At 43.3% G+C, this 17,960-nt stretch overlaps 1 protein-coding gene across 1 annotated transcript in view; it reads right to left on the bottom strand.

Moving 5' to 3' along the window:
• Window positions 1-11,891, bottom strand: part of ABHD2 (abhydrolase domain containing 2) — an 83,134-nt gene extending 71,243 nt beyond the window's left edge. The window contains exon 1 of the mRNA XM_003788664.3: window positions 11,707-11,891. The gene's annotated coding sequence lies outside the window, so the exon portion shown is untranslated. The remainder of the gene's footprint in view (window positions 1-11,706) is intronic.
• Between the last annotated feature and the right edge of the window lie 6,069 nt (window positions 11,892-17,960).

Below are 17,960 nucleotides of genomic sequence, written 5' to 3'. Positions count from 1 at the left end.
AGCGAGTCTCCTGCCTCTGCCTCCCAAGTAGCTGGGACCACAGGCACCCGCCACAACACCCGGCTATTTTTTGGTTGCAGCCGTCATTGTTGTTTGGCGGGCCTGGGCTGGATTTGAACCCGCCACCTTGGGTGTACGTGGCTGGCGCCTTAGCCACTTGAGCCACAGGCGCTGAGCCAGTTTGTGCTTTTAATATATTACTTCATTTACTCCTCAAACACGCCAAAAAATGCATTTGTGTTGACAGTGGAGACCAAGTACATAATTTACTACTTACAAAGTATGTCTTCAGACATTACTTCATTCAATACTCACAACAGCTCTCTGAGTTATTATTCATACAAGCAAGGGACTGAGGTCGGGGGGCCCTCTTTATGCCAGCCCTGGGTAAGGCTCTAGGAATACAGAGAAACAAGGCACACACCTGAGAGGCCTCTCACAGAGCTGGAGGGATCCCGATCCACTTTGGCCCCATTGACAGATGCTCTGTAATTCCTCTTCCCATCCAAAAGAAGACTTAAGAAATTTGCATTCCTCTTACAAGCTCACTGGTGGCAAAGTCATGATTTCTCTTGCAATATCCAACATTCTATGTAGATTCAGTCAATAGACTGATGGATGGTATTAACGATGGGCTGAAGGAAAGGGATTATGTTTTCTGAATTGGGAAAAATATCCGGGGCTATAATCTACTTGGCATTTTCCACCATCCCACAATTTAGAAGGGTACCTTTGTCAATGTCACTGACAAGAATGAATGAGCACTTTATTTACGCTATCAGAACAAAGGAGGGAAGCACAGAAGCTAAAGTCTACAATGTGAATACAATTAAGGCTGTACAGGAAGCTGTAGGGGGCTGGAAACTCAGCAAGCACTTGCAGAAAGCCTCCTTGAGGCTGACAATGGGGCACAGGGTGTCCAGGCCCCAGGGAAGATGCTTAGGGCAGTGGCCTGGCACAGCATCCAGCAGAGAAAGGGCTCAGTAAATGCTTTCTGAACAAATGAAAAAATGAACATTTCCCAGCTCTGCAGACTCCAGGACAATCACACAATCCTAGGAATATTGTGTTTCCCTTAGTTTTGAGGAAGCAGCAATGGCTTAATTGGATACATGAGAAAAGTTAATAAGAAGCCAAACTATACATGGCGAAACTTGCTGAAATGCATCATTCCATGTTAAGCAAATTAAGCAAGGAGCAGAACTACATGCATAATAGACTAACAGTAAAGGAGAAGAAGGATAAAGATGCACAAAACATTTGCTGGGATATGCATAAAATATCGTTGAAAAAATACACAAGATACTAGTAGCACTCATTGCTTTTTGAGAGGGAAGTTTTTCACACTTTATCACGTTGTACCTTCTGATTGTTATACTACATGAATGTGTTATCTGTTCAAAAGTAAATATTAATAAATATCTCCACTGGACAAACTACCTAGTTTCTCCAACAATTTACAGGGAAAAGAAGAGAAGAAAAGGAAGGGGACTTGGAGTATAAAAATGACATAAATAGTAGAGTGACCAATTACAATGTGTGATCCTTGTTTGAATCCTGATTCAGAATTAAACTTAAGAGGAAAAATATTTATGATGTTTTTAAACAATTAGAAATTTGAACAATGACTGCATATTTGATAATATTAAATAATGGTTTTTTAAATTTTCAAAGAGTAATAATGGATGCTTCAGGGATCTTTAAGAGATATCACAGAAATATTTATAGATGCAACTATATAATGTCTGGCTGCCACTTTGACATTAACATGGGCAGGGGAAGCGGCTAGCTGAACAGAGGACACATGAGGGTCATGAGTTGCAGACTGTAAAGCTGGTGATGGGTATGTATAGCATGGGGGCTCGCTATATGAGTCTCACCACTTCTGTAGATCTTAAAATTTCATAATGAAAAGCTAATAAATGAGTGGGCAATTTATTCAGCAATAGGACAAAATGGTCTGGGTAGTCACTGAGGTCTGAGCTTACAGCCATCTTTTAGCTGCACTAAAGCCTCCATGGCCCTTGGGCAGGTGAGTCACCTGTGGCTATTAAGGTTCAGGCTGCTGTTAGCTGCTGTTAGCTGTAATTCTGGCAAGTTTTTAAATCACACAACTATCAATAAGAAAATTTTATTACTCCAAAAATAAGAATCAGAGGACTCCCTTTCATTAGTATAGACACTAAGTGTTGGTTGCACATAAAAACAAGTGTGATGATGCACACCTGCTCCTTTATAAAGTATCTTTGCCAAAACTATCCACAATTTTTGTTGCTCTCCTTGGGAGTGTTTCCCAAGTTCTCCAAATCACCTACCACTTCCAAGGTCTGAACAAACAGGATTTCAAGGCAGAAAACCAGTGAGGGCAACTAACTCTTCAACTCAACTTGAAGAGTTGAGTTCTCAATATTAATTTAGAAATTAATATTTCTAAAATGTTCAATACATCAAAAAGAGCCATGAATGACACAAGTATGACTAGAAAGCTCAGCCTCACACAGCTTAGATTCTTTCACTGGGGTCTTTCAACACAAATGGCTCCCCTCTGAGGGGAAAAACTAGTCCTGCCAGATCCCCCTGATTAAATAATTTTGTATTCAATTCTCAAATTTATACTGAATTACTTTTATCTAATTATTATGTATTATAATATTCTTTCCTTTTTTTTCAGACAGAGTCTAATTTTGTCACCCTCAGTAGAGTACTGTGGCATCATAGCTCACAGCAACCTCAAACTCTTAGGCTTAAGCAATTCTTTTTTTTTTTTTTTTAATAGGAGAAGGGCTTTATTTACCAGCTGGGAGCTTAAGGCACAGAATTCCAAATGGCCGTGCTCCAGGCTTAAGCAATTCTCTTGCCTCAGCCTCCCGAGTAGCTGGGACTACAGGTACCCACTACAATGCCCAGCTAGTTTTAGAGACGAGGTCTTGCTCTGGCTCAGGCTGGTCTCCAACCTGTGAGCTCAGGCCATCTGCCTGCTTCGGCCTCCCAGAGTGCTAAGATTACAGGCATGAGCCACTGCACCCAGCCTTATAATATTCTTTTGAATATACAAACATAAAACAGCATAAACTCCCTTTAGCACTTTTATACTTATGAAAACCAAAACAAATTTACAAATAAACACAAAATTACTCAAATAGTAAAATTTAGATGAACTACATTCATGTAAGGAGTCTGATATCATTTTTTAGACCCGAAATATCTGCTGACAACTTCAAGGCATTTGACGTCATCTGATGCTGTCATGTCTTTTCTGACTAGGTCTGTGTCTGTATTTTTCTCTATAGTGAGGTTTATCTGGCTCCAACTCATCAGAAATTCACACATAAATAAGGAGGGGGGCAAGATGGTGGTTGTGTGGGTAGACCTTGATATCATAATTAGATATCCCAACACTCCAGAACAGGCTTTTTTTTGGGGGGGTAGGGGTGGAGGGCAGGGTCTTGTTCTTTCACCCAGGCTAGTATATAGCAGCACAATCAGCTCACTGAAACTTCAAACTCTAGGCTCCAGTGATCCTCTGACTCAGCCTCCCAAGTAGCTGGGAATATAGGCAGGTACCACCACGTCAAGGCAATTTTTTTTTTGGTAGACACAGGGTCTTGCTGAGTTACTTGTGCTGCCCTGGACCTCCTGGCCTCAGGAGATCCTCTCACCTTAGCCTCCACGTCTGCCCTTTAAATATTTCCAATTTTCTTTAATATGAAACCAAAAAGTCTAAGTGTTCTTAATCTAATGAGAACTCAAGGAACCTTACAAACATATCCATGATCCTGGACTAGGAAATCATTATACAAAGTGAATACGATGGTGCACAGGAGAAGGGCAAAAAGTGCCTGGGGACTCGGATGAGAAGTCACATTATATCTTAGAAACAATCTGAGCCATCACCTGACATAATTTAATGAATTTAATAAGCTTAGGCAAATGCTTCAAAAGGACTGATGTCTAAATATCCCAAAGGGCCTTACTTAATTCTAGCAAGTTGCTGAGGTCCTGCATCAGTACGTCCGCCTCCTACTCCTCAGTCCTTAAAGAACTACAACACATTCCTTTAGACATGAACACATCCAGACCACCTCCCACCAAGAGTTAAAGAATAATTGCCAATATCTGCTACAGGTTGTATGCTGTGGCTCAAACCTGAAATTCTAGAACTTTGGGAGGCTGAGGTAGGAGGATCATTTGAGGCCATTCAAGAGCAGCCTGGGCAACAGTGAGATTCAGTCTCCACAAATAATTTAAAAAAAACTTAGCTGGGCTTGGCACTCATAGCACAGTGGTTATGGCGCCAGCCACATATGCTGAGGCTGGCAATGAACAACTGCAACAAAAAATAGTTGGGCACTGTGGCTGGTCCCTGTAGTCCCAGCTACTCAAGAGGCTGAGGCAAGAGAATTGTTTAAGCCCAGGAGTTTAAGGTTGCTGTGAGTTGTAATTTTGTGGCACTCTACCAAGGGCAACATAGTAAGACTCTGCCTCAGAAAAAAAAAAAAACCTTAGCTGGGCAGGGTGGCACACACCTGCAGTCCCAGCTACTTGGGAAGCTGTGGCAGGAAGATATAGCTTAAGTCTATGAGTTTGAGATTGCAGTGAGCTATGATAATGCCACCGTACTCTCCCAGGCAACAGAGAGAGACCCTAGGTCAGAAAAAAAAAAAAAAAAAGAGAGAGAGAAAGAAGGAAAAAGAAAGAGAGAGAGAGAAAAGGAAAAATGCTGTAATTGCATATCAACATAATATGGTTTGTGCTACCTAAAAAACTGGCACAAAACCCCAGCAAATGATACCACTGCCACTGCTGGGGTAGTTAGACTAAGTGAATGCCCTGGTTTCCCAGCAAAAAAGTAGCCAGGGCTGTTCAAGGAAACTGAGAAAGTGGAACCACTCCTTGAATAGAATCCTCTCCTGTAGGCCTTCCCATATGCCATCATTCAATGGTCACAAGGGTCACTAACTCAACCTTGTTATTAAGCCATGTATGACCTGTTCAGAAGGGTTTTTTATTCTGAAACACTGATCTTCCAGTAATTTTGGGGGTAGACTATTTCTTCTTACATGAAATGATGATGATGAGAGAAATGACAGCGCTTTTTTATTTCCTTATTTGAAAAAACTAAAATTTGGCAATCCTATGTTGGACTTCCTGATTTTTGTTTTTTACTGCCCTCACTGACATGACTAATAGCACAACAATAAACACCTACAATGATTGTGCACAAATGGGGGGGAGGGATTTTTCAAAGTTTCTATCTCTTTCATCCAAGAGAAACTAGAAAAAGTGCAATTTATGACACCACCTCCCTCATATTACATAACACAGTGTCTATGGTACAACTGACTAATAATGTGGACACCCAGCAATGAGCAAAGATCAGAAAGTTATGACTCCAGATTAGACTAGCAGACTAATATCTTAAAGATTCAATTTCAAGGCCCGGCACCTATAGCTCAACCGGCTAAGGCGCCAGCCACATACACCTAAGGTGGCGGGTTCGAATCCCCAGCCCGGACCCGCCAAACAACAATGACGGCTGCAACCAAAAAATAGCCGGGCGTTGTGGCGGGCGCCTGTGGTCCCAGCTACTTGGGAGGCGGAGGCAGGAGACTCGCTTGAGCCCAGGAGTTGGAGGTTGCTGTGAGCTGTAATGCCACGGCACTCTACCCAGGGGGACAGCTTGAGGCTCTGTCTCAAAAAAAAAAAGATTCAATTTCAAGGTGACTCTAAATCAGACTCAGAGGTAAATAAAAGCAAGATAAAGGTCCTTGGCATGTACAAAGTAAAGAGACAAAAAAAAAAAAAAAAAAACCCACAAGAGGCAAGATCTGGGAGCCACAGAAGATTATAAGACCATGTTTAAATTAGTATGGTTATTTAAAACACAAGGATAGCCATAGAAAATTCAAATAGGAAGAGCCTTGAAAACGGTCTTCTTAAGTCAGCATCAGTGAAAATCTTTTTTGTTAACAAGGCTGGGTCATGCCCTGGGGAGGTAGTAAAGTGAATTAGAGATTTTAGGAAATAATTCCAAAGAGAGCAACAAAAATTATGCATGGGTTTGGGAGAGCCGCTTTACAAAAGAGCAGGTGCAAGAGCTGGTTTTTCCTGGGGTAAGAGAAAAGAAGGGGTGGGACAATTAACAAAGCTACCCAAACAGAAAGTGTTGTGACAAAGGGAGGTGTCCTCTCTGATGCCCAAAGGCAAAGACAAACAGCAGTGCTGGGGTGCAAGAGATAGGCTGAGATGCAATAGAGATACTGGAAATGCAAAGTAGAGAGGCCAGGAGGCTTCTCTGGAGACTACAGATAAAACAGCGAACTTCTCTTGGCAATTCCAGTACATTCTGTCCAGAAAGCACGGCAAAAGGCTCAAGGTCCTATCACATTCCTCATTCTCCAAAGCCCCAGCTCTCCCTTCACAGGGTGACCTTTAGAAGCTCTCTACCTCACTTGGCCTATCCTCAGGCTTAGAGCTACAGGCCAGAGAGAAGAAAAATATTTGCCCCAAATATCCACAAAATGCTTTCAGATCTCCATGCAAAGCTGCTGCCTAAATAAGACTTGTTCTAGCATCCTTAGAAGCAGAAAACAGATATCTAAAATAGACGGCCTTCATAATGCATGACGAGGAAGCTCTTTTCATGCTGCCAAGAAGTAATAAGTGAAAAAAGGCAAGGTTCCAAATAGCATGCAAGTACTGCGCTACCATTTGCATAAAAAGGGGGGTGTGCAGAATATTCATAATGAATTCGCTTATAAATGTATAAAACACTTTGGAAGTACATGGATCACCCGTGGAGGATGACAAAATCAGTAACATGGGTTGTCTCTGATGAATCAGAACTAGATGGCAGTGGTCAGGTGGACAGAGTTGTATTTACTAGCTAACTTTGTAGGCCTTTCAAATATTTTTATTATGCAAATGTATTACCTATTTTTTTTTTTTGAGACAGAGCCTCAAGCTGTCCCCCTGGGTAGAGTGCTGTGGCATCACAGCTCACAGCAACCTCCAACTCCTGGGCTCAAGCGAGTCTCCTGCCTCTGCCTCCCAAGTAGCTGGGACCACAGGCACCTGCCACAACGCCTGGCTATTTTTTTTTGCTATTTTTTGGTTGCAGCCATCATTGTTGTTTGGCGGGTTCAGGCTGGATTCGAACCTGCCACCTTAGGTGTATGTGGCTGGTGCCTTAGCCACTTTAGCCACAGGCGCCGAGCCTGTATTACCTATTTTTAAAAAATAAAATTTGAATTAGAAACATTAAAATTTTAGTGAAGTTTAAACAAAAACAATTTAAAGACAAAAACGGTTTTCATGGGCAGTGCCTGTGGCTCAAGGAATAGGACACCAGCTTCATATACTGACGGTGGCAGGTTCAAACCTAGTGCCATCCAAAAACTGCAAAAAAAAAAAAAAAAAATTCTTCATGCAACAAACCAAACACACTTGTTAATCTGGTCAACTGTGTTCCTGGCACACACCAGATGCTCAATTTGTAATGAACTTCCACTCACAGATAACAAAAGAAAATCAGAAACCAGGCAAACCCCAGAGTATCAATTTTCCAATTCTCTAATAAGCTCTTTGTCTGCTACTTAGCTATTACAAAACATCAGAGAATGGTTCAGCATGTAACATGTCCTTCACCCAACTGGCCCGGTGCATAGGCTTCATGGGTAACAGTAGTGGGCTTCATCTGTCTACACCAGCCATTTTATAAACACAAGGTGTTTAATTCAAAAATGTGCTGCTTTGGAACCAAGACAGCAAAAATAAATCTACAGATCTGAAAGTAATCCTTAAGGGGGATAATGTCATCACCTCTGTGATATCAACGTGGAAACAGCAGCACAGAGGTTAAAAACATCCTAATCATGCTCTGGACAAAAAAGCTGTCCCATGAAAAGCTGCTGTAAAATCTACCACCAGACCACATCAAGAGGCACCCTGCACTTTCATTGCTCTGTTCCTGGGGATAGTTGGCCCAAAATGAAATAGGAAGGCTTAGGTACCTCATGCTTCATGTCATCTGTACTCTTAAACTGATCAAGGAGTACACAAAACCCACCATGCAATAAAAATCTGAACATTGTAAGCAATACGTCATGGCAGAAATTTTACCACGTGGAATTCCTTTATGTTGGTGGTGTCTCTCTGCCAGGGCTTTTAAAGAGCCAGATTTTAGGCAAAAAATAAGACAGACTCTGTTTCTGTCTTCTACAGGACTAAAGAAATTATTTTATGCTCTGGGCAAGGAAAGTAGGAACCACCATACTTTTTGAGGGTCCTGCCAGAGATCATGGAAGAAGGTTTAAGTGGACAAAGCAAGAAATAACAATGAACGCAAAACCCTTCTACTGAAATATTATGAGAAAAGACAGCAAGATAGAGAGAAAGGGGCCCTTATTAATATATAAGCAAAGAAACTAAAACTATGAATCTCAAATGGCTGGTCTCTAGAATAGCCTAAACAAAAAAGCAAAACTCAGAATCAACTCTTAAGAAAATGAATCGAAAGATACCAGTCAATGAACAGTGATAAGCTTTAATTCAATCTAGAAAACAGGTAAAAACAGAGAAGGGAAAACCAGAGGTGACTGGATCCTGCGAAAACTAAAGGGACAGGCATTTTGTTGTTGCTGCTGTTGTTGAGACAGAGTCCCACCCTATGCCCTGAGCAGACTGCAACGACGTCATAGCTCGCTATAACCTCAGACTTGGCTTGTGGGCATCCCACTGCCTCAGCCTCTGGAAGCTGATGGGATTACAGGTGCCCAGTTGGGTTTTTCCATTTTTTTTACAAGTTGGGGTCTCACTCTCGCTCAGTCAAGTTTCGAACTCCTGAGCTCAAGCAATTCTCCCTCCTTAGCCTCCCACAGTGCTAGGATTACAGGTATAAGCCACCGTGCCCAGCAACAGGCATTCTTTCCATCAGAAGGAAATTGGCTGGCAAACTGAGAGTGACTGTTTATCACTGTAAAGGTGATAAAGGAAATGAAGGTGAAAGTAAAAAGGGAAGAAAGGGAACCATCCTGACTAAAATGAGAAGAAAAAGACTATTCCACTGGTTTATTTCAAGCTCTGAAAAAGAACAAGAAAAAAATACACATAAACCAGTGAATAAGCTAGATTACCAGCAAGGATCAGTCACTCACTTTTGTTTTTGATTCTTCAGGGGCAGCTGGTGCTCCCCTACTCCAATGACTAAGTAATTTGCTTAAATGCATTTGACACATGATCCCTGAACTTCCGAAAAGCACTTAATACAGTAGCTCATGAAATCTTAATCTAAAAATGTTCCTCCATTTAGAACCAGGTTCCATCACACTGACCACTGTGGAGAAGAGCTGAACAGAGGGAACACATATTTAGCAGGACCCCATAGATACTGGTATCATCAGGGACTTTGTTTACCTCTTTGAGGGATTCCCCCTCCCTTTTTAGACAGAATAAAAAAGGTCTGGAGTCTAAAAAGAGTGTACTACAAGGGGGGAACTAACAGAGATAACTGAATTACCTGAATCAATGAAAGATAGAAAAATAAATAAGACATAAAATGCAATATGACTCGGAAATCCCTGCAGACTTTGGTGCTAAAAGAAAACCTGGAATATATGTAATGATTGGGGGGGAGGGGCAAGGGAAAATTAGTGCCTGATAGAAAATATTAAGTGGTGGATGAGAAGTAAAACTATGTAAAAAGGCAAAAGATATATTTAGCAAATCTATAGGGCTACCATGTGCCAGACATTGTTCTAAATGCTTCTAAATGAAGGTACAGGAACTCATTCATGCACTCCTCAAAACCACCTTCTAACCTATGTATCATATCATTCCTGTTTCATAGATAAGGAAACAGAGGCACAGAGAGGTTAAGTAACTTGACCAAGATCGTAAGAGGGCTCCCCTAAGACTTAAACACCAGAGAAAGAACTAATCTGGAGGTAAAATATTATGCACTGGCTAGGTCAAGAGATCTATCCTTGGTCATGGCTCTGTAATAACCAGCCAGCCCCATGACCATCTCAGGTCTCAGTTTGCTCATCTGTGCATGAGCTTTATTTAAGATTTTCTTCAGTTATAAAATGTCAGAAGGCCATGCCCACCTAAACATACTGATATGTTTTCTGAGCAGCCATTCAAAGGTTAATTCATCCTAAAATGGGCAGCAAGTTGTGGTAAGATTCTTTTCTCTGGGCTCGGCGTCTGTGGCTCAAGTGGCTAAGGCGCCAGCCACATACACCTAAGGTGGCAGGTTCGAGTCCAGCCTGGCCGCCAAACAGCAATGATGGCTGCAACCAAAAAATAGCCGGGCGTTGGGAGGCAGAGGCAGGAGACACTCTTGAGCCCAGGAGTTGGAGGTTACTGTGAGCTGTGTTGCCATGGCATGGCACTCTACCCAGGGGGACAGCTTAAGGCTCTGTCTCAAAAAAAAAAAAAAAAAGATTCTTTCTCTATGTCCTGACCTTTAGAAGAGTATCATGTCCTCTCTATTCAGGCAAATGACAGAGGGTAGTGAAGGGGAATAGATGGTTTCTCTTTGGGATCTACTTAATGTAGTTGTAATGAAATGGCCTTGGAAAAGCTCTGGGCACAGATCAATGTGGACTCTGCCAAACCTGCAATCTCTTCAGCTCCCTCTCCCAAGGCTGTTGTTGGAACCTGCCTTTGGATTTGGTTACTGGAATGCAGGTAACCAAAATAGTGGAATTAGGAAGACTGAGAGAGGTGGTCCTTGGTAGTTCGAATTAGAGTTTCACAGTGGCAAAATAAACCTCTATTTTTTGGTATGTATAATCTTACTCTCTTTGCTAACACCCATTCCCAAGAGCCGAAACCTCAAAATTCATAAAGATGAACTCAACATTCACTCTGAACCTTATGGACCCCCCTAGGAGTATCCTTCTCAAGCTAGGTATTAAAGTCTACCCAAAGTGCATCTGTGGGTATAGAATGGCCTTACAGATGGGTTATGCAGTTCTCTCTTGGGAGTCCTTCTAAGCATCCCTGACAGGTGGCTATCATCTGGTTTCTGCCTGGACACTTCCAAGGTCGAGGCGCCGGCTGCCTCGCCTTGCAGACAGCCTCCTGCACTAGTGGACAGCTCTCGTGGGGAAAGCCCACGAAGCGCCCCTAGTACAATCCCCTGCACAAAGCAGAGCTCAGTAAGCGCGCTTCCAAATTGGTCAAAAGCTGCCTGCCTAGAACTTTAACCTATCGGTCCTGCGTGCGACCCTGGAGCCTCTAAACGCAGAGGCCCCTCGGGTTTCCGCGACTGTAGTAAGGCCCGGCAGCCCACTTCTTCTAGGTGCGGCCCTCGGACTTCTTCACCAAGCCTGGACTAGCAATCCCTCCCCGGACCCCGGAAGCCCAAGAGTACCCGCGGATGGTGGGGGGTGGGGTGGCAGCTAGAGAGGCCGCGTCGGGGTTGTCCACAACCTCAGTTCCTCCGGCAGCTGGGGACAAAGGGCCTTCGGGAAGACGTATCCACCCGCGATCTGGGCTTTCCAAACCACTGGGAAAGCCAGCCCTCAGGACCCCTGCGGGACCAGGTGACAGGCCACCGAGCATCCCCGAGGATGCGGGACGCGCAGGCTGCGGAGCGATGCGCCGAATCATGCTGGGGACCTCGAGACTCGCGGACCTGGCCCGACGGATTCAAGGCGTGATCCCAACCCCGCGGAGCTCGCTCGGCTTTGGCTTTACCTTTGTGTGGTTGACTACAGCTGCCCAGCTCGCCCTAAGTCCTGTTCTTGCAGCTCCGCGGCTGCCGGCGGCGCTCATGGATATACAGCCGGAACCCTGGTCAGTGCAGCTCCCGCCGCTACCGGCCCCGCCCAAGCAACCGCTGCCACGCCCCTGACGACCGCTTCTGCCACGCCCTTAGCCACGGAAAGCAGCCTGTTCATTGGGCAGCTCAGCAGCTACTCCACTCGTCCCGCGCGCTCATTGCACCTGGAGGGCAGTTCATTGGTCAGCGGAGCTGCTCCTCAGAATGGAGGTGGTGTTACTTAGCGGAGAGCTACTTGACAATTGGTTACATTTAACGTCTTAGGTTATGGGCCAAGGCGCCATTGGGTAAAGCCAGCCCAAAGGGCTAGTAGCTGGGTTATGTCTGATGTTGATGGGAGTGGGCTGAAGACGGAGGCAATTGTGACCGCAATCTGTTTTGGGGGCCTGGCTAAGGTCAGATGTCGTCTAGGGTTTGGAAGACAGAGGTCAGCTGGTAGCTTAGCTTCGGGGTTCTTGTGGAGCCAGGCCGACCGACTGACTCACTTGTAGCCCTTGACGCAAAGGGAGAAATTTAGGTTGGTGCCAGGGAACGAGGGAGGGTTGTGAGTCTCTTGCCCGGGGAAAGAGGGAGGGTTGTGAATCTCTTGCCCAAGACGAAGAGATGTGTAGGCTGTGGCCTCTATCCCCTTTCAGCTAGGGACAGGATCATGCTGTACAGTACAGACCTCTGTTATTGTCCCAGTATCCTTCCAGCTCTTAACACAGGTTGAAGCCATCCGGGAGAATGTAGCCTTTGAAGTAGAACCTGGAATTGAGGCTTCTGCTGGTTGTATAGCTGTGGGCAGACTACTTAACCTTTAGCATGCGTCCTGATTTCTTCATTTGGCAACTGGGGGTAACAATGGTAATTGATGAGAAGATTAAGTAACTCTGGTAAACACTAACAGTGCCTAGCACTCTATAGGCCTTCAATCAAGACTGATTCTTCACTCACTCACCCTATCCGGCCATGGAACTGGGCCAAGTGCTAAAATTCTATGTGCCTGAAACTGCTTTTGGAATGGCATGTGGTTTACCAAGAATAGAACACTTAAGTGACTTGAAATGTAACTCCTGTAGGGCAGACAGAGCCACCCTACCAAGACACAGAAGGACTGGAAGAGAAAGAGCAGGAGATGAAACAAGGAACAATTTAGCCAGAGAAGAGAGATAGTGTTTGTAGCAGTGTTAATTTTTTTCCAGCGCATTTCAGGATTGTAACAAGGAAGAATGGGCTGGACCGGCTCAAGTTTCATGGTGTATGACCAAATAGCATCCTTTGAAGGCTGATCAGCTCTGGACAAGAAATCACTGCATGAGATATATCTGCAGAAATTCTTAAAGCCCATTCCAAAAGTGTAGAAAACCCAGAGTGTGGATAGAAATAGCCTCTTAGGCTGAATGTAGCCCTTGATCCTTTGTGTCTACCTTTGAAAGAACCCACACCCATGGTATATCAGAGTGAAGGGAAAGAAAGAATCCTCTGCCATTGCTGTATTTTTTCATTTAGTTGTCATGTTACCTTAAAAAAAGAAAGGAAGAAAAGAAAAAAGTTTCATCTCAGTGTTTATTCCTCTATATTCTCTTCCATCTTGGGAAATAAAAACCCAGGCTGTAGGTACCAAAGCATTAGTGAGGGATCCCCGTGGTCCTGATTCTTGGTTTTACAGTTTGGATTTCCAGAAAAGAGCTTTAGATCTGTTGCCAGGTAAATATGTGAGATAATACATATGTTAACTAGCTTGATTTAGCCATTCCATTGTATATGTACATAAAAATGTTATATACCATAAATATATACAATTTTTATTTGTCAATTAAAATAAACTTTTAAAAATAGATTTGTCATTTGGAGTGTGTGCATGTGTATGTATGCACACAAACCTATAAACACATTTGGTCCTGATTCACAATTTTCTGGTTCTTTAAGTAGTGCTGTTTGGTGACCATACACCCTGCTACATGTGTGCTAGGGAAATAGGCCCAGCCCAAGACAGGTTTGCTTCTGCCTGTGTTTACTAAAGAAGACTGAGATGCCTTGTTAGGCCTTGAAAAGCATGACATGGCTCCAGAGATCTGGGATGATTTCTCCAGCTTGATTCAGAGCCAGAAAAAGCAGCTGTTGGGAGTAGGTCGCAGATGGGCTCACCATTGTGCAAGTGGATTTTTTTCTCTCACATCTCAGGAACATAGGTTCAGCCAAGAGTTCCCAAAAAAAGGACATCTGTCCAGTTCAGGAATTCTAAAACACAGTTGTGTCACAGAGGCTCAAAAAGAGGTACAGATTGAGCCCATGCAGAGGAGGAAGCATGAAAGGACACATGCATCTTCTTTGCGGCTCTGGCTGGCTGAAAAAACGATCCATTCTCATTTTCTAACACATGGAACTGTTTTCTTATTTATCTCCGGTTTCTGTTCCCTCCCCTCTCCTTGGGCTCTTGCCACATTCTGTTTAATTATATCATTTTATTCTATAAAGCATTTCTGTGGGAGGCCATTTTGGAGAGAGACTGGACTTATTTTTGGCTTCAAGTTTAGCAGCCGGTTGGGATTGAGGATTTGGTGAGCCTTGGCCTAGGATAACCATGTGTTGGGACATGGCTGTAAAGTGAATTTCCAAAAATATTTTCAGAGTAAGTTCCTTGTTACAAAGAGAAGGGAGAAGGCCTGTACCCACTCACCTGGGATAGTTAAAACTCCAGGACTTTATTCAAGTAGAACTATCTCTCAGCAGGATTTTCTAATCTGTGAAAGTCCTCAGGGTACTCGGAGATAGCAGGTTGCAGTGGTCAGAACAGGTAATATGCTCTTGGAGCAAAATTGGCAATTCTCTAAATTTGTCACTTCCCTTATTCTGTGTCCCTGGGGCATGGTTGTAAGCAACTGGCTTTGAAACTTCTGCTGCTGGTGCTGGAATCCTGGTTCCATCCTTCCTAACCTTGTGACTTTGGGCAAGTACTATACCTTTCTGTGCCCCACTTTCTTCTGTAACTGCAGCTGGCAGTAATGTGTTTCCCCCATGGGGTCCTGTGAATGGCAGATGGGTTCATAGATGTAAAGTGCATCAAACACTGCCTTGCACATACTTAAGTTTAATGTTTCCCATAGTCATCATAAGAGCCCATTTCAGAACCTTCCTCTGAGGTCCTCACTCATTTTTTAAGTTCTTTCCCTCAGAAGTAGTGAGTATAGGATTCTGAATTCTTTTTAATATGAACAGACTTTATTTTCTTTTTTTTTTTTGAGACGGAGCCTCAAGCTATCCCCCTGGGTAGAGTGCCATGGCATTACGCTCACAGCAACCTCCAACTCCTGGGCTCAAGTGAGTCTCCTGCCTCAGCCTCCCAAGTAGCTGGGACTACAGGCACCCGCCACAGCGCCCGGCCATTTTTTGGTTGCAGCCATTATTGTTGTTTGGCGGGCCAGGCTGGGGATTCAAACCCGCCACCTTAGGTGTATGTGGCTGGCGCCTTAGCCGCTTGAGCCACAGGCGCCGAGCCCAGACTTTATTTTCAAAGCACTGTTATGTCCATAACAAAATTGAGTAGAAAGTACAGAGAGTTCCTATATACACCCTACCCCAACACATGTAGGTTTTTTTTTTTTTTAATAACAAAATCTACCACCTGGTGAGAGAAACATTTCCTTTACCAAAAAGGGGTTTGAGGGCTGAGTTAGAGTTTTGGAGACTAGACTTCATCAACATAAACATTGTGAGGGAAATGGAAAAAAATGAGGCTAAGAAAACATTAAAATCTGCACCCTGGATGTTCATGAAATTTCACTGAAGGGCTGACACGGTGTAGATTGTCTTTTGTCATTTTATCCTCACATCCAATGTTGCTTGTGTGCAGTCTAGGCAGTGGGTTCAGAATGCCCTGTACCCAGGCCTCCTGGCTAGCTTATTGATAATGAAGTTTCTTTAGAGGTTCTAAGTCCTAGCATGCAATAGTTTCATGAAGAAAATCCATGATAAACTTCAATAATGTGGTTTCTTTTGTTATTGAAAGAAGCTACCTCTGGCCAGTCAAAAGAATAACTTTGTCTATGATGTGGGCTGTTTCTTTAACCCATATAGTAAAATCATAAGATAAACAGTCCTGGCTTATGCCTGTTGTCCTGGAAAGAATTTAATAGTTCTCCCCCAGGGATGACTCTCAAATGGTCCCAATTCAGATGATGAATTTTATGGCAATACATACACAGGACCCAGTTTTGAAAATGCTCATGAAATACACACACACACATCAGTAAAAAGGTGTTCCAGTCTTATAATCAGATACATATAAGGTGTCAGACAGGTGACTGGCTAAGGTGACTTCTTAGTCACCAGGCATTCCTCTTCTTGACATCATCCTTAATTACAGCAATTAGAATTGAGTTCTTCATGCTATTAATGCCAAAGGAATCAATAAAACTTGTGCATTACATAAGTGCATCATACACCCCTTCCTGCATAATTTTATGTTATTGAGCTATTTTAAATCTATTTACATCCTTCCAGAAACCCCTAAATTATTTTATCATATATTTAAATTTATTAGCAAGACAGTAAGTATTTTTACTGAGTAAGACATACTGTAAAGATAGACAGAATCATAAAGCAAAGTCCTGTCCCTACCTAGGTGTGCATATTATTAGGCAAAAGGGAAATACTCAAAGTGATAACTCAGTATTGAACAGTAAGCAATAGAGTATAAGCAGTGTCATAAATAATTATTCAGAGGGGAGAGAAGTTTCTTCTGATTCAGATTCTTGGAGATGTGAAGTGGCCCTTGAAGGGACATGGGGGTGAATTTGGAGAGGCAAAGAACAGAGATGAAGTATGGCATTCCAGGTGGTAAGGGCAACAGGAACAGAGACTTCTAAGCAGAAGAACATAAGAGGGTTTGTTGAGAGCAGTGTCCAAAGTGGAGAATAAGTAGAAGAAAAGATGAAAAGGTGAGTGAGACCAGTGGTAGAGGCCAGATAGTGCCTTCATCTTAGTTAACGGTTTCATCTCAGCAGCCACTTGAGTATTTGGATGTCCTAACCTCATATATAGCATACATCCCAAACCTCAGGCTTCTGCAAGCTACATTAGTAATTTTGGCCCTATCTCTGTATTTTCTGGTTTATTATTTACCTAATAATTCATTAAATTGAGTCTTTTCTTTGTTTTGAGACAGAGTCTCACTTTGTTGCCCCCAGGGACAGTGCCATGGCATCACAGCTCTCAACAACCTCAAACTCCTGGGCTCAAGTGATCCTTTTCCCTCAGCCTCCTGATTAGCTGGGACTGTAGAAACTGACCGCAATGCCTGGCTAATTTTTTAGAGACAGAATCTCGCTCTTGCTCGGGCTGGTCTCAAACTTATGAGTTCAAGTGATCCACTCACCTCGGCCTCCCTGAGTGCTGGGATTGCAGGCATGAGCCACTGCACCTGGCAAATTGAGTCATTTTTTTAAGTTAAATATTTTCTTCAGCTTCATCCTCAATCAGTAGGTCTCAGCTGGGGGGAATTTTGTTCCCTATGGAAGATTTGACAATGTCTGAAGACATTTTTTTTTCTTTAATTTTGAGACAGAGTCTTACTATGTCACCCTTGGTAGAGTGCTATGGCCTCGCAGCTCACAGCAACCTCAAACTCTTGGGCTTAAGCGATTCTCTTGCCTCAGCCTCCCAAGTAGCCGGGCTACAGGTGCCCACCACAATGATCAGCTATTTTTTTTGTTGCCGTTGTCATTGTTTGTTGTTTAGCAGGACCAGGCCGGGCTTGAAACTGCCAGCCTCTGTGTATATGGCTGGCACCCCAACCACTGTGCTACCGGTGCCAAGCTGATCTATCTCAATTCAAATCTAGGCTGTGGTATTTATTAGCTGTGTTTTCTTGGGCGAGTGACCAAGAGTCTCAGTTTCTTCATCTATAATAAGCAGAAAATGATACTCATGTCATAATGCTGGAAAATGAAATGATGTACTCCAAAAAGATAATACAATATCTTCTCCATAGTAAGTGCTCTATAAGTGATAGTGGTTGTTATTACTACGATTATTTTTAAGAGCTCTATAGAGACATAATTCATACCCATTGAAAGTGTACAATTTGGCTCAGCACCTGTGGCTCAAGTGACTAAGGTGCCAGCCACATACACCTAAGGTAGCGGATTCGAATCCACCCTGGGCCTGCCAAACAACAATGACGGCT

The sequence above is a fragment of the Otolemur garnettii genome, unplaced genomic scaffold (genome assembly GCF_000181295.1).
Source record: "Otolemur garnettii isolate 467f Iridium unplaced genomic scaffold, OtoGar3 scaffold00029, whole genome shotgun sequence".
Classification (NCBI taxonomy): Eukaryota; Metazoa; Chordata; class Mammalia; order Primates; family Galagidae; genus Otolemur; species Otolemur garnettii.
The sequence above is the reverse complement of the archived record's forward strand: the minus strand, read 5'-3'. Positions and strand labels throughout refer to the sequence as shown.